The following is a 25,884-nucleotide window of genomic DNA, read 5'->3' as shown; positions in this document are numbered from 1 at the left end:
AGCTACTTTTGTTTCAACCTCATTCGTCTTATTCAGCATAGATCTGCCTTATTCAGGTGCGCTCTGTCCTTTCTTTTCTCGGTACATTGGCCACTGAATTTGTTCACTCATACAGAATGGGGAATGTTTATCACTTCCACTGCCAATTTTCAAACACTGCCGTTTCTTTCACCTTGCCTATCTGTATGAACCCCCTAATAAAATGCTTGAGGATCTCAGCATGTCAGACAGCATCTATAGAAATAAATAAACAGTCGACGTTTCGGGCCGAGACATTTAATCAGGATTTCCTGCACCTGTAGATTTTCTCGTGTTTGTGTATGAAACTTCTCCTTCTCGAATCTCTCCACATCAGGAGATAGAGATGGTCCATTGGTCGAATAGCACCCCAATAATACCGTATCCTCAGAAATGGCAGTTGGATAATCTGCTGAAGGGCACAGGTTATCTACCTTTCTGGAACCGTCCTGACGCCCTGGACTGGGGAGGAACTTCCGATACTTACGTACAATGGGTTATTTTTAAAGGTCCCTTGACGAGAATGAAACACGGATACTGGATGAGGGAGACCACGGCCGCGAGAGCCTGCGTGGTTCCGCAGACCTTCCCGAAATGACACGGGGGGAAACTGTGGCGAGAGGAGAAGGAGGCAGTTAAATGTTTAAAATTCCGCACTTTCACAATTGAGTGATTCGGCGAAATTGACGGTTTTGGGGTTGGCTCAGGACAGTCTGTTTCATAGAAACATAGAAAATAGGTGCAGGAGTAGGCCATTCGGCCCTTCGAGCCTGCACCGCCATTTATTATGATCATGGCTGATCATCCAACTCAGAACACCGCCCCAGCCTTCCCTCCATACCCCCTGACCCCCGTAGCCACAAGGGCCATATCTAACTCCCTCTTAAATATAGCCAATGAACTGGCCTACCTTTACATTCTCTGGTCCCCTTTCCCTGCGTTGCATTTAGAACCAGCGGAACCTCGTTTCCGGCCTCCAATTAGTATCTTTGTGGCCCGTTCCCCGCGCTTTTTTGAAACATTCAATTGTTTAATTTTACCTGGTACACCAGAAAACTGACTGAAAGTGTGTTGAGCGTGAACAACTATAATATCTAAAAGTGCAGCCGAATGAGAATGGTCTTACTGAGCATAAAACATCCCGAGCAGGTGGAAAGCAGTAGATTCCGAGATGTTTCCAGGAATGAGAGACACTCCAGCGAGAGGGACGCATTTTCAATGAAACGGACCCACCACTTAAAGTAAATATGTGCGGAAATTTCTTTAGAGAACGGTAGTGTAGTTCTGGACAACACACGCAAAATACTGGAGGAACTCAGCAGGCTAGGCAGCATCTGGGAAAAGAGTACAGACGACATCTCGGGCTGAAACCCAAGGGTTGTAGATGCTGCCTGGCCTGCTGGGTTCCTCCAGCATCTTGCTTGGATTTCCAGCATCTGCATATATTCTCTTGTTTACAGTATAGTTTTGGAATTTTCTATCCCAGAGGGTGACGGGGTAATATGACGAAGCATACGTATAAACGAAGGATTATTGGCATAGAACAGGAGATAAGGCATCTTGTAGGTCAAATTAAGTGGGTGATTAGGGCAAATTTGATGGTCAGAGTGGCCTAACCCCGCTCCTTTTGCGATTGTATTTTCGTGACCACAACTCTAAGGTCCGGAACGTAGGCACCACATTCCTTCCAGGGTGGAAAGCCGGGAGGAGCTCAGCTGCTAGATCCGCTGTCCTACAGACCAGTGTCCCAGATTCGTGCTGATTGTGTGTGCTGTCCCAGTTGAGCTTGAACTTTCCCCCTGTCGCTGTCTAGATCTCCCATTGGGGCTGCGTCTTTCCTTTCACATCCGAATTACATGCTGGGTAGTTGATTAGCAGGCTAGTAAGACTTTCTGCGGTCGGTTTTGTGGGGATATTATTCGGGGAGTCGAATGTCTCTGTGGACGAGGTAGACTCGGTGAGCATGGGTCCTTCTTTCATTGTTGAAATGAAATGGGGATTCTACACGCAATATGGGAGCCCAGAATCGTTGATATAATTTTAGGGAAAGCAGTAAGATTCGTGAGTGACAAGTACAACTGTGTGCTAGCTGGACTGTACTTGGACTTACGCGACGGCGACGGATGCGGAGTCACTTCCGTAGAGGAACGCTACATGGATCACGTGTAGGATGAAGGTCAGGAACTGCACTTTCAGCACTGGGATAGTGGCGCAGAGAGAGAAGAGGACGGAGAAAATGACGGTGAAAATGAGAGAGAGAACCGCTGACTGCATGTCTTCCAGTCGCTGACGGGCAGCCGAGCCTGAAAACAGGAGGGGAGACCAGCTATGTGTTACTCCGGGACCCTCCTTATCCATACGGACAGTTCAAACCACAAGGTAAAACACCGGACAGACAAACAGATCAGCAGCATCCACAGAAGTAGAAATAAGTAACAATTTAAAGGTGAAGTTAAAGCGTGTTGGATTATTAATGGGAATGCTACCAATTATTCCGGAAAATAATGCAGTGCGACCCCACAGAACCGGATGATCAATGTTAGTTTTTCCCTGTTTCAATACATCTGTTTTGGACAGACAGGAGTATTCCAGCACTAGGAGTTAGAATAGCATCTAGCGTTTTTAGAATACCGAGACAAAAACTGAAGATGTTGGAATCAGATCTGGGCGCACCTTTTGGAAGTGATATAGTTCAATGTTTCGCTCTTCCCTCCCTGACTTCCAGCTTCCTGGCTCAGTGTTCTCTTGGCAATTATTGTCTGCAGCCATGCAGGGACATTACCTCTCTTCTTTCTAATCTTTTCCTCTCTACAATTTCATACGTTTTACATTTTGTTTTCTGTATTGCGGTTACCGACATGTATCTTTCACTCTCTCTGTTCCTCGATATTGCCAGATCTGCTTTCGGCCTTTGTCTCTTATTTTAGAGCAATACAGAGATCTTTTCTTTAATAATTCCAATAATATTAGCCTCGTAATCAAGTAGCATACAACTATCCAAATAACATTCTTGATTTTAATGGATCTGAGAGGAGAGAGCGAGAGAGAGAGAGAGAGAGAGAAAGAGAGAAGGAGGGTAAGGTGCGTGAAGGAGGAAGAGGGACTGTCAGAGAGAGGGGGAAAGAAGGAGTTACATACCAAAAAAGTTCGAGAGGAAGGAGAGGAGAGAGAAGAGAGAGTGCGTGATGGGTGGTCCGCAAGGAGAGCGGTTAAAGATAGAGTGTTGGAGTGGGGGGACAGAAGGGCAGGAGGAAGGTGAGTCAGAGAAAAGCGTTTAGCAAAGAAGGGAATAGGAGAAAGCGTGGGATGAGTGTAGAAATGGAATTCTGATCGAACCCGAGATAGCGATGCCCAGGGTAAAGAACGCAGAGTTCTGAAGGAAATGTTAGTCCCCTAAATGGTTTTAAATTCCGACCTCCGAAGGCGGGAAACTATCTTTACTGCCATGGATTACCTGTGACTGAGTCTACCCGTCGACCTCTTCATTTGTGTCGATCCAGGATCAGCCCATTCCAGGGAGCACAGAAAATGGCGAACATCTGGGTGAACGCGAAGGCGTTTGTATAGCTGCTGACTGTCAGAGAGGAGAGGGGTTGTGGGCAGACACAGAGAAGGAACGGGTCAGATATGGCCCAGATGGGCGGATGGGTAGATAGATAGATACATAGATTGACAGACAGACAGACAGACAGATAGTCAGAGAAACAGTCAGAAAGATAGATAGATAAATGGATAGACAGATAGATATACAGATAGATAGATAGATGGATGGGGCGGGAAGGGAAACGAGGAAATGGAAAAAAATGTAAAATCTTAGTAAGTTTCGTCGTATTCTTTTAACGAAGTAAACGACTTCAAGTAGTATTTAACAGGGAACCACATCATTAGTATAGTACATGGCTAGAGTGTGTCAGACAATGTAAAGAGCCGTTGAAGTTCACCACAACGTTAAAAATACGCGCAAACAGACCTCCTCAGTGACCTGCCTGTTTGCAGTGAACGCCCAGGGTTGGATTGCAAACGGCAATATACTGACCCTCCCACATACCCTTTTTTACTTTTCAATTTCGTCTCATGCACATCTCGCTCAGCTTCTCTTCCTACTCATGAATCTCAAGCAGGTGCTGTCTCTTCCGATTCTCTCTCCTTTCTAACCTCCCACTCCTCTCCACTACAGTAGCTTCTCCTCATTCACACATTCTGTTCTCCATTCTCTCTCACACAAGCTGTCTTTCCTACTATTCTCTCACTCCCATTTCTCGCTCGATTTACATCTGAACTTCCCCTTTATTTGCTGAACTCCAACAGCCCTCAGGTATTCATTCTCACTCCCCCATTGTCCCTTTCCATCAAAGTTACCTTCATGTTAATTCCTATGCATGCACTTACTCATGTTCCAACGCTCCTTCCCTATTCTCTCTCCCACTTCCCCTTCCACATATTCTGGTTCTACAAGTTACACAATTAACTCTAAAAGGATAGCATCCATTTCCTCTGGGGAGATTATACCGAGGGCCGCTTCACTCTGTGGAGTATATATAGAGCCCCTCTACTTGGGGGAAATTACACAAAGCGTCCTTCCCATCCTGGGTAGATCACTCCGAGCGCACCGACGCTCTCCCGGTGCGCTTCTGTATATAGTGACACTCCCAGGTGGGTAGCATTACTTTACAGCACGGACCTGTCTGGATGGTAATAAAGCAACATGGCTGACGTTATATGATGCAGTTCGGAACACAAGAAAATTCCCCGAACCTTTATAAAGCTCGTAATCTCATGAGACCTGTTCGCTCTCTGAAACACCCCTTCTGCTTATCAGTAGCTGCCGAGCCTTTACTCCTCTCTTTGCAACACCACCTGGCACCTAGGCCCCTCCCTACCTCTGTAAACCACTCCGATCTCCACAGCCCCCTTTATCTCTGTGCAGGTATGATATTATGGCCATCACTGAGACCTGGCTAAAGGATGCATGTCTCTGGGAGCTGAACGTCCAAGGATATACGGTGTATCGGAAGGATAGGAAGGTAGGCAGAGGGGGAGGCGTGGCTTTATTGGTAAGAAATGATATTAAATCATTAGAAAGAGGTGATATAGGATCGGAAGGTGCGGAATCGTTATGGGTTGAGCTAAGGAATAGCAGGGGTAAAAGGACCCTGATGGCAGTTATTTATAGGCCTCCAAATAGCTGCAGGGATGTGGACTACAAATTACAACTGGAAATAGCAAAGGCTTGTCAGAAGGGCAGTGTTATGATAATTGTGGGGAATTTTAACATGCGAGTGGATTGGGAAAATCAGGTCGGCACTGGATCTCAAGAGAGAGAATTTGTAGAATGTCTACCGGATGGCTTTTTAGAACAGCTTGTTGTTGAGCCCACTAGGGCATCGGCTGTACTGGATTGGGTATTGTGTAATGAACCGGAGGTGATTAGAGAGATTGAGGTGAAGGAACCCTTAGGAGCCAGTGATCATAGCATGATTGAGTTCACTGTGAAATTTGAAAAAGAGAAGCCGAAATCTGATGTGTCAGTATTTCAGTGGAGTAAAGGAAATTACAGTGGCATGAGAGAGGAACTGGCCAAAGTTGACTGGAAAGGGACATTGGCGGGAAAGACGGCAGAGCAGCAGTGGCTGGAGTTTATGCGAGAAGTGAGGAAGGTGCAAGACAGGTATATTCCCAAAAAGAAGAAATTTTCAAGTGGGGAAAGGATGCAACCGTGGTTAACAAGTCAAAGCCAAAGTTAAAGCAAAGGAGAGGGCATACAAGGAAGCAAAAATTAGTGGGAAGACAGAGGATTGGGAAGTTTTTAAAACCTTACATAAGGAAACCAAGAAGGTCATTAAGAGGGAAAAGATTAACTATGAAAAGAAGCTAGCAAATAATATCAAAGAGGATACTAAAAGCTTTTTCAAGTATATGAAGAGTAAAAGACAGGTAAGAGTAGATATAGGACCGATAGAAAATGATGCTGGAGAAATTGTAGTGGGAGATAAGGAGATGGCAGAGTAACTGAACGAGTATTTTGCATCAGTCTTCACTGAGGAAGACATCAGCAGTATACCGGACACTCAAGGGTGGCAGGGAAGAGAAGTGTGCGCAGTCACAATTACGACAGAGAAAGTACTCAGGAAGCTGAATAGTCTGAAGGTAGATAAATCTCCTGGACCAGATGGAATGCACCCGCGTGTTCTGAAGGAAGTAGCTGTGGAGATTGCGGAGGCATTAGCGATGATCTTTCAAAAGTCGATAGGTTCTGACATGGTTCCGGAGGACTGGAAGATTGCAAATGTCAGTCCACTATTTAAGAAGGGGGCAAGGAGGCAAAAAGGAAATTATAGACCTGTTAGCTTGACATTGGTGGTTGGGAAGTTGTTGGAGTCCATTGTCAAGGATGAGGTTACAGAGTACCTGGAGGCATACAGCAAGATAGGCAGAACTCAGCATGGATTCCTTCTGGAAAATCCTGCCTGACAAACCTATTACAATTTTTTGAGGAAATTACCAGTAGGCTAGACAAGGGAGATGCAGTGGATGTTGTATATTTGGATTTTCAGAAGACGTTTGACAAGGTGCCACACATGAGGCTACTTAACAAGATAAGAGCCCATGGTATTACGGGAAAGTTACATACGTGGATAGAACGTTGGCTGATTGGCAGGAAACAGAGAGTGGGAATAAAGGGATCCTATTCTGGTTGGCTGCCAGTTACCAGTGGTGTTCCACAGGGGTCCGTGCTGGGGCCGCTTCTTTTTACATTGTACATCAACGATTTGGATTATGGAATAGATGGCTTTGTGGCTAAGTTTGCTGACGATACGAAGATAGGTGGAGGGGCTGGTAGTGCTGAGGAAACAGAGAGTCTGCAGAGAGACTTGGATAGATTGGAAGAATGGGCAGAGAAGTGGCAAATGAAGTACAATGTTGGAAAGTGTATGGTTATGCACTTTGGCAGAAAAAATAAACTGGCAGACTATTATTCAAAGTTCGGAGATGCAACGTGACTTTGGAGTCCTCGTACAGGATACTCTTAAAGTTAACCTCCAGGTTGAGTCAGTAGTGAAGAAGGCGAATGCAATGTTGGCATTCATTTCAAGAGTAATTGAGTATAGGAACAGGGATGTGATGTTGAGGCTCTATAAGGCGCTGGTGAGACCTCACTTGGAGTACTGTGGGCAGTTTTGGTCTCCTTATTTAAGAAAGGATATGCTGACGTTGGAGAGGGTACAGAGAAGATTCACTAGAATGATTCTGGGAATGAGAGGGTTAACATATGAGGAACGTTTGTCCGCTCTTGGACTGTATTCCTTGGAGTTTAGAAGAATGAGGGGAGACCTCATAGAAACACTTCGAATGTTGAAAGGCATGGACAGAGAGGATGTGGCAAAATTGTTTCCCATGATGGGGGAGTCTAGTGCGAGAGGGCATGACTTAAGTGTTGAAGGGCGCCCATTCAGAACAGAAATGCGAAGAAATTTGTTTTAGTCAGAATGCAGTGAATCTACGGAATTTGTTGCCACGAGCAGCAGCGGAGGCCAAGTCATTGGGTGAACTTAAGGCAGCGATTGATAGGTATCTGATTAGCCAGGGTATTAAAGGTTATGGTGAGAAGGCGGGGGAGTGGGACTAAATGGGAGAATGGATCAGCTCATGATAAAATGGCGGAGCAGACTCGATGGCCGAATGGCCGACTTCTGCTCCTTTGTCTTATGGTCTTATGGTCTAATCAGTCTAGCTCTTCCGACCATCTCGGTTATCTGAAACACTTTCTAGTCTCAATATGAATATCTACCTCTGCAGCCTGCTCCGGACTATACAATGCTCCTTATGCGCATATTTAGAGGCTAGCAAAACAGTTTGCAGCGCCAAGGTTGTACGTTCTCCCCATGATGGAGCGTGTTTCCTCCGGGTGCTTCGGTATCCTCCCACATTCCAAGGACGTAGTGTTAGCAAGTTGTAGACCTACTATGTTGGTGCCAGAAGCATGGTGACACTTCCAGAGCGCCCAGCACAATCTTCAGACTAAGTTGGTCGTTGAGGCGGATGGCACATTTCGCTGTATGGTTCGACGTACATGTGACAAATAAAGTTAATCTTTTAAAAATAATCTTATATCTGTCGTCCTGTTACAGCTATTACGCCCCAACTATGGTTTTAACTGTCATATGATCTTATACTTTTGTACCAGCTCGCGCCCCTAAACCCTCTCTATCTCTGTAATCTCCCTGATTATGGAACATCTCCCATCTGCAAAATATTTTCCAAATCATACGCTTCACCTTTTCTCTAGAACTGGCCTCACTGACACCAGTCCCAGTTTTTGCTACTGTATCTACACATTTCCAGATATCTATCTACTAGCCCCTTACGGCCTCTAGACCCCCGCCATCTCCGTAAGCCCCTCCAGTCTTCAAAGCCCAACGTATTCATGTACTATCTTACTCCCCCCTATCTGGCTGGTTCTTCGCTTGCGAAGCTTAGGAGGGATCGCTTCGCCCCTTCTTCATCGCTGAAGTACTTTTCTTCCCGACTGCATCGCGTAGATTTGTAGTGAGGGTCGGTGCGCACGGACTGATTCCTCATCTTTAGGCCGTGGAACGTTCCACACTGGCACAGCAAGTTGCGGCGACTGCGACGACCGCAAGGCTGTAGGTGGAGAACTGGCGTTTTCCTTCTCCTAGGCAGGGCTAAGGCTAGGCTAAGGAGTCCCATCTATCCAGATTTGGAATCGGAGTTGTTCTTCTACTAGTCTGGCTGCCAGCCAAGGCTGATGAGCCTAGCCTGCCTGCCCAGTTATACCTCTGGACTCTCGGTCACGCCATGACATAGAAAACTGAGTAAGAATAGGGATGCCACGTGAAGGCGTTTCTATGGGCACAGTAGTGTATGAGCGGCCATATGCGAGTGACCTCCTGCATGGCAAGGCTAAGAGTAGTCCTGCGGGGATCACTACACCTGGAAGGGAGAGGCTATAGGAGACGTTTCACTTTCCTTAAGTGAGCAGGACGTCCAGCCCAGGACTCACCCTTGCCGTCTATAACTTCCTCCGTAGATCTGTAAACACTCCCGCTTGTTATCCGCGCTGGTCACTTTCTCTACAAATACCCTCCAAACATCAACTCTTATATTTCTGTAACACTCTCAAGTCCCTAAATGCGTCCCTATCTCTATTACATCCTCTGATGCTTCTACCCCAGCAGCCTATCACCTTTTTTCTGCTCGCTCTCTCTCCCTCCCCCTCTCTGTCTGTCTGTCTGTCACTCTCTCTCTCTCTCTCTCTCTCTCTCTCTGTCTCTCTCTCTCTCTAGCCATCTATCTATCCATCTGTCTATCTATCTATCTATCTATCTATCAATCATCTATCTTACTGTCTCTTGTCACTGCAATGGGTTCCTCTCTTACCTTTCCTGGGATCCCCGTCCGTCATCAAGTTCAGCATGGGATTCAGCGTCCCGATAAACAGGAAATGACGGAGCTGGATAAGCGAGAACCAGAGGAGGTGCATAAGATAAAGCCGGGAGAAAATGCAATTCCTGAAAGAGGGACTTTGATCCTGGTTGTCTCTGGCCACCGACTCTGTAACGAACAAGGGGAAAATAGATCTGAAAATAGCTGATGATTCATGGTGGATATATCCAGGCCGTATATTCCAGAAATTAATTCTCGTTGCAGCGTAAGAAGCTGATTGTCTCTGTACTTTGTTTTGGTACAGTAGCAAACACAATCAGAAACCCAATCCATCCCTGTCGTTCACTTCTGTCCATCACCCATAGGGCAGAAAATACAAGACTAAAAACACATACAGTAGGCTTCTATTCCCCTTTTATAATGTCAATGAATGATCCTTTAGCATCCTGAAGATGAACTTTGATCTCACAATCTACTCGTCGTGGCCCATTTTCGTTATTGTCAGCCAGCACTATACTTTCTCTGTAACTGTCAGACTTTATTCTGCATTGTTTTCCCCTCGCATTCAATGCACCATTGTGCTGAAATTATCTATATGCATGGCGTGTGAAAGGCGTTTTTGTTTCACTGTGTCTCTGTACATGTGATAATCATAAATCAATCCTCCAATTTACCTATTTACCAATTTTCATGACCCAGCATTGTAAAATGATGAGGGACAAAGATACGAGAGACAGTCACGATCTTTATCCCATGGAAGCGAAGTGTACAGCTATAGCGCACAAGGTTGAGGTGAAAGAGGAGAAATTATCAGAAGACACGATGAGTAAGGTGATGGTGAAGAACTGGAGCGGCCGACCTGAGGACATAGCAGAGACAAATGCAATTGCGTTTAAAGGACATTCGAACTTGAATAAGAAAAGCGTAGCAAAATACAGGCCGAACGCAGGCAAACACGATCAGCGCAAAGAGCATCACAGTGGGTATGGATGAAGTGGGCCTAACGGGCTCATGTCTGTGCTCTATGATTCTGTGTCTCCGCGATGTTCTCCCAATCGGGACCATGCCGCATCATAGAGCAATGTCCTTTCATTTCAGACAGCGGAGGCAGCTGTTCGTGTAACATAAATCGTCGGATATTTTACATTTTTACTTCTCAGGTCATAGGGAAACCATTTGGCCATCGAACCTGTGTAAATGCCTTTGACACGTAGTGATTGCATATTATTTCACCAGCCCCTCTGACAGCGGGTTCCCAATATCAACTACTTTCTGAAAACCTTGCCCTCAGACCCCATTAAAACGTTTTCCTCTTATGCTAACCCTCTTACTTCTGGTTTATCTTTATACAAAGATATTGGGGGAAATATTTTTGATCATCGACCATACTGATGTCGCTCATGATTTTACACAGTTCTATTAAGTGACCCTCGACTTCCCTTTCTTCATGGAAAACACGTCCAGGCAATTCCTTATCGCTTCGTAACTCCTGTCCTTCCGGTCCAGTCAACAAACGGCGGAATCTCCAGCGCACCCGTGCCCTTCTTGAAACGTGGCGAACAAAACTAGACTCGCAGATATTTGATGCATTCAGCCCTACTCGTTCGAAGCGCTTCTTGCTCTCCCGCAACGCTTCATCCTGCTTCTGTAGCCCCACAGGTGAGGTGGATTATAGAAGGGCTTGAGGTGGAGAAAGGGTGGCAGAGTGATGGGGCAATGGCAGAAAGACTGCAGGAGGAAAGACAGCAAGGTTGTTTTGTGGTTAAGCTGGGAAAGAGGGGCCGAGTATGAAAAGGTACAATGGATTACAGAGTAAACGGGGTGGGGTGAGGTAGGCAGACGTGGGAAGCGGAATTTTGGGACGTGGAAGAAAAGAGACAGTAGGGAACTAATGGAAGTGCAGGAAGGGGGATGGATAATGAAAGTATGGGGGAAGGGGGGCGAAGCGTACGGACTTGGTAATACGTGAGGTGCTATAGAAAGAGGTGGTATTAGGTCAGAATACTGGGAATATAGTGAAGGGAGCTACTGTTGGAGGATCGTGGGGAGAGTGAGGGAGTTATGGAGGGGAAGGGCCGGGTGAGGTTAGAGCACAAAGCTTAGATGTGTTTGCTTTGATGCCAAGGAATAAAACAGAGGAATGAAAGGGAGGGTATGGAAGGATGTGGAAGACACTGAGAGGGAGGAGAAGTAGGAAGTTTCATTGCGGGGATGATGCGAGGGGTGAATGGGCGCCAAGGAGGAATGGACAGACCTCGAGAGCAGTAAGGAGGACAGACAGGGAATGTTGAGGGAAAATTAAGGGTAGGAACGAGCCCTGTGGAGATCAGGGTGACGGCAATGTAAGGAGCTAGTGAGCGGACGGGATGTGGGAGTGCGGGGGTAGGGGGAGGTAGTTGGGGAACGGCGGGCTGAGGCTAGAGTGCAGTGCTTGGGAGGAGTTGATTTGGTGTCAAGGGATGAAACGGCAGAGAAGGGAGAGTAGGCAGGAAAAGAAAGCCAGTGAACAGAGTGAAGCTAGGAGGGACAGAAGGAGAAGGGCAGAACAGTGGCGAGGCCAGTGTTTGAGTGGGGAATGACACATGGTCTGAGGTAGTTCTTGCCTTCTTTCCCATTGGGCTGGAGATTCCCATCATTACTTCCATGTATCTCTGCCGTGTCCCCTTTGGACTCCATCCTCCTGTGTCTCCCCCCGACCACCGCGTCGTCCCTTCCCTCTTCAACGCCTCCTCCGGTCTGTTCCATGCTCTTGCTCCTAGTTCTGGGTGTTTCCCAGCTGGAGCGCCACTGATCGAACGTCTGCTCTTCACGGGAGACCGTGATCAATTTAAACATCTTACAGGTCGCCCTGGGGGAAAAATATTCGACAAACTACATGTTATTGGGATAGGTAAGATGGCGGCACCAGCTCTCGGGCGATTTAATGTGGGAGGAGATGAACTAGTGCGAAGCATTTTTCCAAGACGATCATGTAATCAACAGATGAATTCATGCAAAATCTAGTTAATGTCCGTCTATATTTTGGTATATGGCACCGGTTAGCTTCGATATAATCCCGTCCCATCTGCTAACCTTTGCATACCTTCCATTCTCCCAAGTGCCCGTTCTACGTATAACATGCATGTAAACCTCGATTACTGACTGCCCAGAAACCACTCCTGATTATCTGTTATTCCATATATAAACTTTCCGATTCCATCGGATACATTTCAGCCTGCAAACACGTCCTCTGATAGGTATTATTCTATATATAAATTACATGGACTCTCCGATTAGATGCCAGTCTATTATTTTCTCGCATACATCTTTGCCCTGTGAGTGATCATTCGAACACAATGATTAGAGGGCAACCTTCAGCTCACTGCCAGGGTTTGCTGTTCTGTAGATAACTCCCAGTAGTAGATTCCATTTTGCATTGTGATTTCTCCATCCGTTACGTCCCATATAACTCCCGACATCACAGTTATTTTCCTCTCAGTGTTATCCCTTATTCTATATATAACATGTCCTTCAGTCCCAAACGAATTCCTCCATTAGATTTCATCCTGTATCTAATTTCCGTCCATCTGCTGCCCCATCAGGACCCCACGATTAGATTGGTGCCTGTCACTTACTCATTGGCATATGATATCCCTTGCATAAACCCCAAGAATCCCACAATTATAGGCCGAGTTGTAACTAACGCCTGGGTGTCTATTATTCTCCACATAAACCACGCTGATTCCCAATCCCCTCCCCCACCATGTATTCCCAGCTCCGCCTTACCCGTAGGTATATCCCTCTGGAATGGGGTATGGGATATGTGTCCGTGGCATCAGAAAGATAGTGCGCAGATGTGTAAGAGGCTCAGGGAGCTGATGAATAGGAAGATGGATCTCAGGGAGAAACCAGTTTCGTACAACACCTGCAGGGAGGGCAGAGTGCGGGAGGAAATATGTAGAGAGTGAAAAAGTGTGACTTTCAGACATCATCACCCCTCCCCCCTATTTATTCATGTTCCTGTTCTTAATCACGAGCGCTTCTCCCTGAAATAAAACATTCACTCTGTTCTGTCTGTTAATCTCATAACTTCTGTTTCCCTGCCTCCTTCTGCCACCTATCCTTTCCCGTTCATTCCATAGTCTCTCACACTGGAGCAGCACGAGGAACTGTTGCTTCACAATTCCGTGCTTCTGATTTCTCTCATCCCAATCATTTTGTACCCCGGCGCTGATCCCTCACCGATGTCTTCAGCCCTTCGAGAATATCTCTTCCTCTCTCTCAGTTTCCCCTTTACCCCTTTGGTCAGACTGTCTAAACGTGTTGTGACCGTGGCAATTTCCTACTTACGGTAATTACCAATCCCTCTCTTGTTTAAACCTGGTGTGAGATATAGGAACTACACTCAAAGTTGTGTCGCTGCTTGGAGCTCTTACCTTGACAACCAGAAACACGGCTGGCGATGAATTGTAGGCTCCGAGGTACAGTGTGATAACAATAGAGCGCTTGATTTCAAATAGATTTCCAACCTGGGGGATGTTGTAAAACCAAAAAAAAAAAAACAAACAAAACAAAACAACACTCAGCGGGATGTCAGGAAGAAGGCTTGGTATTGAAATCCAATTATTTCACAACATAAATTGCAACATGCGGGCAAGAGGCATCTTTCGCATTGTGATTAGATGTCGGAGACACGCATAAAGGCAATTGAAGTAATATCCTCTATCCGATAGGTGGGGGTTACTTGCATAGCTGCTGCTATATGGAATTCAATATGCAGCATTCAAGTAATATATTATCGGAGAGTCAACCGGAGGGAGCATTTCATTTGGGGAAAGTTATTGCTGAGGGAGCGCCGCTCCGCAGGAGACCAGAACCCAAGTAGTGCCGCACTCCGTAAAGGACAGCAACGCCGTAGGAGGGGCAATGTCTCTGGAGCGGAGCAGTGTGTGCGGTCGCAGCTTGACAGAGCGCTGCACTGTGGAATCCGGAGTGCGGAACGAGCGCCACGCTGTGAGAGCTTGGGTACGGATGGAGCGCCGCACTGAGGGATCGCCGTTGCTGAGAAGAGTGGTCGCACTAAGGAAATACGTTGAGGGATCATTGCAAAGTTGGAGAGGAGCAGTTTACCTGTACGTTTGATATCAGCAAGATAGCTCCGCCCAGTCCAAGTAGGGCAAGTGCAGGAAACAGGAGCTTTGCCGAAGCTGCAAGTGAGAGAGACAAAGACAAATCTGACTGCTTTCTAGTTGTAAAATTTTCATTGCAGCAAGAAGTTTCACCGACTGTTCAAACACGTCGGACAAACAAGGAGACCTTTATTATTTCAGCTCAGGTGCCTGGTGTACCAGAAGGAACAGTTCCTGGCGCCACATGTTCCAACAACTTAGGCAGTGCTTTAAAGATAAGTATCGAGGGCCGGACTGTGGCGTCACGTCATTTATTTATAATAGTGGCTGGATTATCTTTACATCCATATGATGTGACACAATCAGGGGAAAGGTCTGAGGAATAACAGCGCCGATAATGGCGGATAGATTCTTGTCAAACAGTGCGTTCATAGCTCTGCGCTCCCTCGGTAATACCGTCAACATCACTGTAGCTCCCATTGCACAACACTCAGGCCGTACTTCCCCACCTACGTTGCGGCGCTCCCTCAGCACCTACCATGCTGAGAGTTCATAGCTCCATCTACACTAACGGTACAAGAAGTCATTATTTCCTCGGTAAAACCACGTTGATCTCTCTCTACTCTTAGTACCACCGCTCCCTCTGAAATGCTCCGACCTTATGTCGGCGTTCCCACAGTATTTCGGCAGTCCCTCTGCGCTGCACTTTGGTGCAACTCTTCCACAATTGTGGCTTACCAGATGATAGGAAATGTGAGGATAGGCCCGGCTATAAGCTGCCAGTGTAACAGATAGAATGGGCATACTTGTATCTCTCGCCATCAAACACACATGTTAACAAGCACACGCACACCAGATTCACCAGCCGTGGAGAAGGCGGCCATCAGTGCTGCGCAAGTGCAGAAGGAGCTGCGAAGATACGAATACGAATTGGAACACTAGAGACGCGGCTGTCAATGCCCACTCCTCCCGCAGGGCACTCTGACCCTCACCCATAACCACCGGGAGTAGGTACCCTATTCTCCATCACTGTTCCCAACCTCAGAGTTTTCGAATCACGTTTCGATGGGCGAAGGAATAATTCGTGGCCTAACCTTTTTCAGAAATCTTCCCCAGAACTTCGTCGAAGTATTGCGCCCGATTCCTATTACTACTGGATGATCTATTATCGGTATTATATCTCATTCCCTTTTTGATTGCACCATGTCCTCTTGCTCCTCCTTTCAGTTCGCTCTCTGTCTTCGTCCCTCTTCCTCTCAGAACCAATCATGACCGCGCCTTCCACACGTTCAAACCCCATCCCTGCGTCCTCGTCACCAGCAGGACACTCGGACTCCAGTTCGTCGGTATCTTTTCCCGTTGACCCAATCACTACTGCCTGTGCTCCACACCCAGCTCACCAGAAGGACTTACATGGCCACGAAGCGGGTCCCCATGGTGCCACAGTAATCGAACATGAAGCCAATGGCTGTCAGCGCGATGTTCATGACGAAAGTGGAGATGGTGTAGATTAGCGTGAATTGCTCGTCCTGTAGAGTGCAGTCCACTGTGTGATAGAGAGAGTGGGTGAGCGGGTGATTGCTCGTCAGAGGAAGGAGAGAGGAAGTGATAGGGGGACCAAGGACGAGGAAGTGAGTGAGGGAAGAAGGGAGTAATGAGAGAGAGAGAGGGAGGGAACGAAAGGAAGAAGAAGGGAAGAATAGTAAGAAGGAAATTCTGTGGAAGGGTAGAGGGATGGAAGATGTGATCAAGTGTATAATGCATTTGGAAGAGAGGATAAGAGAGAGAGAACTAAAAAGGGAAAGTGGAAGGGAGAGAGAAAAGGGTAAAGATATGAAAGGAGATGCAGGGAGAAGGGAGAGAAACAGTAAGGAACTGGGAGAGCAAAGGGGGATTAATGGAGGGAGTAGTAATGACGGAAGAAGAATGCGATGGGGAGAGCGTGAGAAAAAGGAAGGGGGACTGGGTGAGAAAGGACATTTTCGAGAGGAGCAGCAGTTTGCAGCGGAGAGAGAGAAGTACAGTGAGTGATGAGAGGAAAAGGGAGATTTAAAACGAGGAAGGGTAGGCACGGAAAATGAGATGAGATATGGAGCGAAAAGAGGGCGAGAATGGAATCTGACGATGGACAAAATCAAGTTGAAGTCTCTTCCTTCCCCGCTCATTGTGCGCTTCACTGTCTCTCAACCTCCATCTCTTCTGCCTCCCTTCCAGTCCAACTTTCTATTTTCCACTCTCTGTTGCGGCTCATCCTCATACGCTACCCCCTCTTAGCTTTTCTTGATCCCCCTTTCTCCATGACTTTGTTTTCATTTGCTTCCCCCTGCAAGCCGTTCTCTTCCTCACCCCCACTCTCTCCCCAACTGCTCTGTTCGTCTCGCCTTCCCTTTTCCCGGTTCATGTACTCTACCGATACCTCTCGTTTCCCCGACCACCCCGCTTCCTCTTAGTAGAGTCGCAGAGTCACACTCACCGGTGGCATTCGGTGCCCGCGGACCGCTGGAGTTGTGCACCGTCACACAAAGCTCAGCGAAGTACCGATCTCGCTTCAGCACATAAACGAGCGAGGGCCAACCAGCAATCATACCGGTGAAACAAAGGCATTCGACCCGGCCGGTGGCAAAGGTTATACACCGTTTGACCCTCTCGCCCAACCGCCGCATTAACACGATTCGGAGTAAATCACCTCACACAATCCTGAGCAGTACCGTTCTGGCAGTTAGTGTGCGGACGTCTGTCGCCCTCTCCCTCGGCACAGCGCTCCGCCAGCACTCCCCCTGCGACTGTCACTCCGCCCGGGATCCACTCCTGTGCCGTGTGGTGCTAATTCTGCAAGCTCATTGGGCAAATCAGTGCTGAGCAAATACGCAGTTCAAAAATTTGGCGATGTACTGATGAAACACATTTATTTCTGTGAGCTGGGGAGCGGAAGTGAGGGACGAAAGAAGCAACGGAATGACGTTTTATGAGAAGAGAGAATGGATGTCCCGAAACATTCTTCCATGCTTTTGGAGTGCTCCCGATGTGATTCATAGGTAAAGGGGCACCTTTGCGAAGGCAGGGAACTTGAGCGCAAGATCCCACGGATTTTTTTTTCTCTCTGAGAGAGGAGTAGATCCCCACCCTGACCTTTCGGGTATGACCTTCTGCTCTAAATTTCGCAACTGCTACATCCTTTTGTCTATGTTCTATCGCCAATGTCCCCTCTGTAATTGCTCGCAACCACTCAGTGAACAGATAACATTGTGTAACGCCCTGGTTAAGATTTTTTTTTTCTGCTACGCAGTAGGGATTTCATTTTAGCAGTCCTCTAAGAGCAGTTTGTTCTGCTTTCAACCTGTTTGTGTTTGAACTAAGATAAGGGGCTTGAAAGACTGGTGCCAAACTACAAATGTTTTCCAGTTGATGAGTTTTGGGGGAAGCTGTCCAATGTAAAATCTGTGAGCACAGGGCAGTTGAGATTCAAAGAGCTCTGCCAGTTGATGAAGCTGCTTTTGGTGCTGCCAAATCTAAATTGTGATGTAGAAAGTGCATTCAGCGTGGTGTGTCACATTGAGACAGAATTCAGAAGTCAGCTATCTCACAAAAACTTGTGAATCTGGTGTCTTGCAAAATTAACAAATTCATTGACACAGTCTGTTATGAGGTTGAGACTTCAGGTTGAGACCTCCCTGAAATGAGTTTTTGCAGGGTGAGATATCTGGGCTTTGTTGTTCTACTCAGGAATGTTGTGTCAGCCAGTCAGGATGGTGGAATTGGGAGAAGGTTCCAGAGAAGGCTGGGTGGAGAGGTTTTTTGGTGGGAACTGGGAGAACAGAGGAACGAAGATGGCTGAGGATGTCATCTCTGTTGTACAATGTGCTTTGTGCAGATGAATGGCTTCAAGGAGGAAGGACCTATAATGCCATGAGGGAGCCCGTTCGTTCGAGAAGGAGTTCGAGCGCCGTTCGGTAGGTGGTGCTTGCTTTCACGCAAACAGAGGGTCCAACGAGTGAGTTAAAGACAACTTCAAGATGACCTCCAACTTATGTGCACACTTGAATCAGGTTAACTAACGGGCCTTTTTAATTTTTTTCTTTTCTTTTTGGACCATAAGACATAGGAGCAGGATTAGGTCATCTGGCCCATCGAGTCTGCTCCGCAATTCGATCATGACTGATCCTTTTTTTTTCTATCTCCTCCTCAACCCCAGTCCCCGGCCTTCTCCCCGTAACCTTTGATGCCATGTCCGATCAAAAACCTATCAATCTCTGCTTTAAATACACCTAACGACCCGGCCTCCACAACTGCATGTGACAACAAATTACACAAATTCACCACCCTTTGGCTAAAGAAATTTATCCACATCTCTGTTTAGAAAGGGCGCCCCTGTATTCCGAGGCTATGCCCTCTTGTCCTGGACTCTCCCACCATGGGAAGCATCCTTTGGACATCTGTCCTGCGTAGACCTTTCAACATTTGAAAGGTTTCAACGAGATCCCGCCCCCCCCCATCCTTCTGAACTGCAACGAGTACAGACCCAGAGACATCAAATGTTCCTCGTATGATAAGCCCTTCATTTCTGGAATCATCCCTGTGAACCTCCTCTGGACCCTCTCCAATGCCAGCACATCTTTTCTAAGATGAAGGGCCCAAAACTATTCACAATACTCAAGGTGAGGCCTCACTAGTGCCTTATAATGCCTCATCATCACATCCTTGCTCTCGTATTCTAGACTTCTTGAAATGAATGCGAACATGACATTTGCCATCCTCACTACCGACTCAACCTGCAAGGACTCTCAGATTCCTGGATTTTCTCCCCGTTTAGAAAATAGTCTGCACATTTATTTCTACTACGGAAGTGCATGACCATCCATTTTCCATCTTTGTATTTCATTTGCCACTTTCTTTCCCGTTCTCCTAATCTGTCTAATTCCTTCTGTATCCTACCTGTTTCCTCAACACTACCTGGCCCTCCACCAATCTTCGTATCATTTGCAAATTTGGCAACAAAGCCATCTATTCCATCATCTAAATCATTTATATACAGCATAAAAAGAAGTGGTCCCAACACCGACCCTGCGAAACACCACCAGTCACCGGCAGCCAACGAGAAAAGGATCCTTTTATTCCCAATCGCTGCCTCCTACCAATCAGCCAAAGATCGAACTGCATTTAATATTCCGCCTACTTCACTACTGCAATTCTGATTGTACGACGCTCCCTCAGTGTTTCCCCGTTATTCCCCTTCTTATCGAGTGCTACAGTTTCAGAATTGTCTTTCTGTTAGTGTACTGGGCCGGCAACAGTCCTTGCAATTGGGCGCCCCTTCCTCAGTTGACCTTGGTCATGATAACGCGGCGCTTATTTAAGTCTGTAATTTCGTAGCTACTACATTCTTTTGGCCGAGTTCACCCTGTAACTGCTCCCAACCACTCACTGAACATACAACATTGTTTTCAAGCTTAGCTCTGGTTTTACATCATCACATCCATTCTCAACTCCGATTCTCTCTGCAGGTTAGCCAAGTTTTTTTTTTAAAAAAAGAATCCTTTCCAGTTCTGACGAATGGTTTTCGACCTGAAGCTTTAACTCTGATCCTCTTCCCACTGATACGGACTGAGCATATGAGTTTTTCTTCATATTTTCTATTTTCATAGCGGATTCAGATTTATCAGATGTACATCAAACATACAGTGAAATGCATCGTTTGCGTACACAAGCAAACTAGTGACTTCCTTAACTTCACCTGAAACCCAGCGGGGAAGATGTAGTTAGTTATTTTCAAGGCAAGTTGTGTTAGTGACAACAGGAGTAACGTCATTTCCTTATAGGGTGATAGTAACCGTTTAGAGACACGGGCTATTCGCCCGAATAAGCAGCACTGCCTAACACCGTGCAGATAATTCTAAGCCCTCTTTATGAAATGCTGTGGAGTTCCTTCGACACTGCCATTTAAACCACACTGCACACCTTGAGTACCATCCGTCTGACCGCGCAGCGTTTCCTGAGTACTACACTTCCGAAAAGCTCAGCGCTCCGTCGGTACTCTCCACACAACAATGCTGCTCTTTCTCAGTACTGGTATTCCGGCAATACAGCGTTCCCTCAGTACCGCCGTTCGAATAGCGCTGCCGTCGCTTCGATTGCAGGTGCTGTTAGTGTATTGGACCTTGAACAGTCCTTGCAATGGTGCGCCCCTCCCTCAGGAGACCTTCATCGTGATAGTGCGGCTCTTCTTTAAATCTGTTCCTGCGGCAGCTAGCGCTCCAGTTGTGCTTAGCTTCGCAACAGCAGTGCTGTCCTTTTTCTATTCTTTTTAATAGCATAATAAATAAACAACGCCAAATACCACATTAATGAAATAAATTGAGACCGGATCGTGATGTTCCTTCCCGTTCTATTTGACAACATGTATTCAACGCCCGAATGAACTTTCCGAATTATTTCACGAGCAAACAACAGTACCTTGCAAAATTTGCAAAATATGCAAAATTTGCATATTAAGAGCACTTAACATGTCACTGCACCCTCTCTCATTCACTCCTCACTGCTATTCTCTCGTTTTCCCCATTTCTCTGATCTTTTCCCTCGTCCTCAACTGTTTTTTCTTTCTTCTATGTGCCCATCCTTTCCCTCTCCCAGCACTTTTAGTCTTATTTCATCCCATTCTCTTCAGCTTTTCATTTTTTCCCTCTAAATCACTCTCGCAGTACTTTCTTCCCCTCTCTCAACAGTTGCACACCACTCGAACTGTGTTTCCAAACTTCTCTCCAGAAACCAAGATATTGCAGAGTTCAAAGGTTTATTATCATACTGTATATGCAGTGTACAACGATGAGATTCTTCCGCAGATAGCCACGAAACAATGAAAAAGCTATGGAGAAACAGCAAACCCACACTCCCCTGCACAAGAAAACACGAACGGCAGTATGATTATCCCCGCATGAAACGCAGCAAGGACACTGGCCTCCAATTCCCCCTCTCCACGTACAAATAACTAATAAAACGCAACAAGAACATCGACTCCAAGCTCCCCGCCCCTTCCCCTGCACAGAAACAAGAAAGAACGGGCAAAAACACAGAATATAAAAACCATGACACTGAAAAACGGCCATTTTCCAAATCCATAAACGCACAAACCTCGGTAACATCCTCCAACATAATCAGAAGAGAGAGACACACACACAACGGCCTACGCCGCCGGGCAGAGCGATGGGCCCTAGACTCTAGTGTTAACATTTCCCAACCATTTTGATAGTTTTTTCCACTCTCTTAACTTCCTTGAATACCCTACAAAAATTGTTCCTTACTCTGCTAATTGTTAGAAAATATTATTCTTGCCACGTGATTGACCGCAGTATCTCATCTTTTGTCAGCACGGTCCTTGACGCAAAACTGAATTCAACTTCAGTAACTTGTAATACACACAAAATACTGGAGGAACTCAGCAGGCCAGGCAGCATCTATGGAAGGGAGTAAGCAGTCGACTTTTCGGACCCTGACAGTTCATCAGGACAGGATTCTGGCCTGGCCTGCTGAGTTCCTCCAGCATTTTGTGTGTATTACTTTGATTTCCAGCATCTGCAGATTGTCTCTTGTTCATGAACTACAGGAACTTGATGTTTCTGTCTCTTTCGTTTATCCATTATGCTATTGCCGAGGTGATTTTCCCCTCCCTACCCTGCCGAGAACGCCCTCTTGCTCTGATTTCCGCAAGTGCTCCATTCTTTTGTTCATTATCTTTTGCCTACGTTTTCACACTAACTGCTCCCAGCTACTCACTGAACAGATAACATTGTTTCACAGCTTATACCCCTGGTAAATCTAGTTTTGCTCCACCGGAGACATTCTGAACTCCCACCCTCCAGGGCAATTTTTTTTTTTGTGTGTTTTCTTTCCAATCCTGACGAATAGTCGTCGATCCGAAACTTTAACTCCGTTCCTCTTCTCACCGATACGGACTGACCTGATGAACTGTTCTTTCATTTTCTGTTTTCTCACTAGATTCAGATTCACAAATTTGTTTATCAGATGTACAGTACATAGAAGTATGAAGTGAAATTCCTCGCTTACATTAACAACTGATAAACAAAAGGATGTACTCCATAGAGACCTGAAGTTTCGCCATACATTCCTCCACCAGCACATCATGCCCGCAATGCTCGACTGAACAATACAAACAGCAGTAACAACTACGAAGGAAAACAAGACAATAGCTTCCTACCCACCCGCCCATTCTCTCGCACATAAAAGTAAGTCCCTAATTTCTGATCAGGCCGTTTTCGGGACATCAGTTCTTGGTCCCGGAATCGCATATTCGCAAATATCGATCTTCTGACCTCTGGACAAGCCTACCCAGTATCTGCAACCTTCGGATCTTTACCTCCAGACTTCCCTGACCTCTGTGTAACTATTCCAGGACTCTGTGGTCACAGGTATGATAATTGGGCATCGACATCAGGACTCACTGATCATGAGTTTGACCTTCGGGCCACGACTTCTAGACTTGTGTGGTTCCCCGGTGCCCTTGCTCCCTTTCCCCCGTGCGGATTTCCCATTCAGGAGCTAGGGACATAGTGATGGCCGACTCGGTTATCATTGGTCTCCTCAGCGTCTGCAGACTCGACTTCCGGGATTGCTGACTTTCGACCGAGGGCTCAGAACACCTAATACTGCCCTGACTCTTTATTTACTGCCCCTGACCTCTAACTGTTCCTCATCCTTCAACTTCAACCTGACGCTTAACTTCCACGCTGTCTCTAAAACTACCCATACAAAAGTAAAAACAATTAAGTTTGAGCTACGACAATGACGGACACCAATTCCTCCCCTCCCCCCCCCCTTCTTATGCTGACTCTCCCCTTCCTTTCCAGTCCTGATGAAAGGGCTCGACTGTGTACTCTTTTCCACAGATGCAACCTGGTCTTTTGCCTTTCCGCTTTTTGTGTGTGTTGCTTTCGATTTCCAGCATCTTCAGATTTTCTCGTGTTTGTTCGATACCTCCTGAAATATTTTCGGCGTAACTTAATGCTCATGAATTCCACCTGTATTTACCTGTCTTTAACGTATGAAGATAGTATCCTTGTCGTATGTTCAGCTTGTGGTAATAATTTTTCCAGTCTTCAAAAAGAGTGTTAATAACTTGCAGGGTAACTAGCATAACTCCGTTTTCTTTCAGAGATAAAAGTAGCAATCATGGGTTGGTTATTCCGACATTGGTTTTACGGATAATTCTAAACTTCTGTAGAAGATGCAATAGGTGAAAATGTGACACGGTCAGGGAGATTTGACAATGATCTATGAAAAGGAAGTTATGATTAATAAATCTACTTGTGGCTAAAAGGGCAGTGGAGAGGAGTGCAGTAGTGATATGGCATTCCATAGTTAGAGGATCAGAAAGGAGATTCTGTGGAGGTGATGGATATAACCGGATGGTATATTGCTCTCACAGGTGCCAGCGTCAGATTATTTAGGAAACCGAGATGAGGACCTGAAGAGAGAATTAGGCAGAGCTGAAAAACAAGACTTTAAGGTAGTTATCACTGGATTGTTGTCCGTGCCACGCATGAGTGAGTGTAAGCATAGGATAACTTGGCAGATGAGTTGATGCAGGGAGCAGTGTTTCAGAATTCTAGATCATTGGGATGGTTTGAAGTGTGTCCTTAAACTAAATTGTAGGTTCAATAATTCAACAATTTGGAAACGTGAGGACAAAGTTAAAAGGAAGGAGAGTGCAGGAGAGGTAACAGAAGTCTCCAGAATAAATAAAAGATGTTTAGAAAGAGATAAAAATTTAACATCTGGTAACATGGGGGCAAAATTGAAAAATCTGGTGATTATAGAACTGGTGATATATTTGAATGTGCACAGTTTACGGAATAAGGTAGGTGATCTGGTAGAGCAGTTACAGATTGGTAGGTATGATGCTGTGGATATCACTGAGCTGTGGCTGAAAGAAGGTAATAAATAGAAGCATAACATCCAAGGATACACATTGTATCGAAAGGACAGGCAGGTAATCAAAGGGAGAGGTGTGGCTCCTCTGGTAGGAAAAATGAAAGCAAATCCTTAGAAAAAGGTGAAGTGTTTCAGAAGATGTAGAATCTTTGTGGGTAGAGTTAAGGAACTGGGAACATTAAAAAAAAACAGCATGATCTGGCCTCCAAGCAGTAGGCAGGATGTGGATGTAAATTACAATGGCAGATAGAAAAGTACTATGTTACAGTTGTCATGGGGGACTTCAATATGCAGGTAGATTAGGAAAATTACATGGTGCTGGATCTCACAAAAAGCAATTTTTGGGATGAGGTTTTAGAGCAGTTTGCCATTCAGTCCACCAGCGAAAAGTCAATTCTGGATTGGGTGTTGCGTAATAAACCAGGCTTGATTATGGAGCATAAGTAAAGGAACCTTTGGAAGGCAATGATTTTAACACATTAGGAATCACCCAGCAGCTTCAGGGGGAGAAGCTAAAATCAGATGTATCAATATTATGGTGGAGAAAAGGGAACTGCAGAGGCCTGAGAGAGGAGCTATCCAAAGTTGATTGGAATGGGACTGTAGCAGGATGATGGCAGAGCAGCAATGGTCAGAAAGGTGAGGAATTTGGAAGGCACAGTTACATAGATACATCCCAAAGAAGAGATATTCTAAAGGGAGGATGGACCATCCATGGCTGACAAGGGAATCAATGACAGAATAGAAACATAAACTGAGGACATATAATATAGCAAAAATTAGTGGGAAGCTAAAGGTTTGGGCAGCTTTTAAAACAAACCAAATGCAACTAAAAATAATAATGATAGAAAATATGAAATATGAAGGTAAACCAGCTGATCATATGCAAGAGAATACAAAATGTTTTTTTTTTCCCCAAATATATATAAAGAATTAAAGAAAGGCGAGAGTGGATATCGGTCCGTTGGAAAATGACATAGTAGTGGGAGACAAAGAAGGGACTGACAAACTTAATAAATACTTTCTGTCAGTCCTCCCTTTGGAAGACACCAGCATTATGTCAGAAATTTCAGAGTGTCAGGGCAGAAGTGAGTGTAATAACTATTTCTGTGGAAAAGGTGATAGGGAAGGTGGTTTTTCAAGGCAAGTAGTGTTTGTGCAACAGGAATAACAACATCCCCTTACATGGTGATACTGACCAGTCTGGGACAAAGGCAGTTCTTTGTGCTGAGTTGTTTAAAATTATTATGCTCCAGATTCCAGCATGTGCAGTCTCTTGTGTTATTGCAATGTGGTTTAATGAATTGCATCAAGCCGCTCTGCTTCTCCCCACCTTGACTGTTTTTCTGCTGTAATATCCATGATTTTATGCATCACATTTAATGTGGTGGGAATCTTCACCACTATTTAA

General features: G+C 45.8%; 1 pseudogene; it reads right to left on the bottom strand.

Moving 5' to 3' along the window:
* Positions 1-448: 448 nt before the first annotated feature.
* LOC140202412 (equilibrative nucleobase transporter 1-like) overlaps positions 449-25,884 on the bottom strand; it is a 111,388-nt pseudogene continuing 85,952 nt past the window's right edge.

Source organism: Mobula birostris, chromosome 9 (genome assembly GCF_030028105.1).
Source record: "Mobula birostris isolate sMobBir1 chromosome 9, sMobBir1.hap1, whole genome shotgun sequence".
Classification (NCBI taxonomy): Eukaryota; Metazoa; Chordata; class Chondrichthyes; order Myliobatiformes; family Myliobatidae; genus Mobula; species Mobula birostris.
The sequence above is the reverse complement of the archived record's forward strand: the minus strand, read 5'-3'. Positions and strand labels throughout refer to the sequence as shown.